The sequence below is a fragment of the Ornithorhynchus anatinus genome, chromosome 1 (assembly GCF_004115215.2).
Source record: "Ornithorhynchus anatinus isolate Pmale09 chromosome 1, mOrnAna1.pri.v4, whole genome shotgun sequence".
In the NCBI taxonomy this organism is placed as follows: domain Eukaryota; kingdom Metazoa; phylum Chordata; class Mammalia; order Monotremata; family Ornithorhynchidae; genus Ornithorhynchus; species Ornithorhynchus anatinus.
Genome location: NC_041728.1, coordinates 150,104,984 through 150,106,286, shown reverse-complemented (window position 1 = coordinate 150,106,286; position 1,303 = coordinate 150,104,984). Strand labels below are relative to the sequence as shown.

Here is a 1,303-nt window from a genome sequence, read left to right as displayed (position 1 = left end):
CTACTTGGCATATAGTACATGCTTAATAAATTCCACAAAAGAAAAAATACGCAGAGTGAAGAGATGAAAGGCAATATGGCCTGGTGGATACAGCACGGGCCTGGGAGTCAGAAGGGCCTGGGTAGTAGTCCCATCTCTGCCACTCGTCTGTTATGTGTTCTTGGACAAGTTATTTAACTTCTCGGTGTCACAGTTACCTCATCTGTAAAATGGGTATTATGACTGTGAGCCTCACGGGGGGACTGTGTATCTTATATCTACCCCAGTGCTTAGAATAGTGCCTGGCACCTAATAGGTTCATAACAAATGCCATAAAATGATGCCCACACTCAGTTGTCTCCCTACAACTTATTCCTTCACCCACTATAATGCAACTTGCATTCTTTGTTCTTCTCAAGATATCCTATTCCCCATATCTCTTTCTCCCCACTCAGGATAACACCTGGAGAGATTCCAGTACTCTACCAGTCTTGGCTACAGGAGGGAGAGTCAAGCAGAGGCCTACCCATTCCATTTCTAGCTTAGCCAGTGTGTAGCAAGTGGAAGGCAATCTGCTACAAGTCAAAACTCTCCTGTGCTGGGCAGCAGCGTCATGAGAGAAAGTCACGGGTGGAGACTCGAGTTTACTGTGCAGAAGGAGGCAGTGGTAAACCGCTTCTATATTTTTACCAAGAAAACTCTATGGATACTCTACCAGAATGATTGCAGGTGGAGGTCCCTTCCCATCCCCACAGCACTGTACCCGTCCGCTCAACTGTATATATTTTCGTTACCCTATTTATTTTGTTAATGAATTGTACATCGCCTTGATTCTATTTAGTTGCCATTGTTTTTACGAGATGTTCTTCCCCTTGACGCTGTTTAGTGCCATTGTTCTTGTCTGTCCGTCTCCCCCGATTAGACTGTAAGCCCGTCAAACGGCAGGGACTGTCTCTATCTGTTGCCAACTTGTTCATCCAAAGCGCTTAGTACAGTGCTCTGCACATAGTAAGCGCTCAATAAATACTATTGAATGAATGAATGAAAGGTGGGGCGTTCTGGGAGAGATGTGTCCATGAAGTCGCTATGGGTCAGAAACAACTTGACAGCATAGACTAGACAATATCTCTTTCTATTCTTTCTTACCACAGGCCTCTTGCTCACACTCTCCTCCTAGTCTGTAACTTCCAGCCCCAGCAAATTTGACAGATGACAATTTTCCACATTTTAAAAGCTTTTCTGAAATTACATCCATCTCCTCCAAGAGGCCTTCTCCATTAAATAAACTGCATTTATTGAGCACATATCATATGCAGAGCACTTT

General features: G+C 44.1%; 1 non-coding gene across 1 annotated transcript; it reads left to right on the top strand.

The window, feature by feature from the left end:
* Positions 1 to 424: 424 nt before the first annotated feature.
* On the top strand, positions 425 to 562 carry LOC114816273. Its single transcript, XR_003764038.1, has one exon. It is a non-coding gene; the product is annotated as a small nucleolar RNA SNORA7 (small nucleolar RNA).
* Positions 563 to 1,303: the final 741 nt, after the last annotated feature.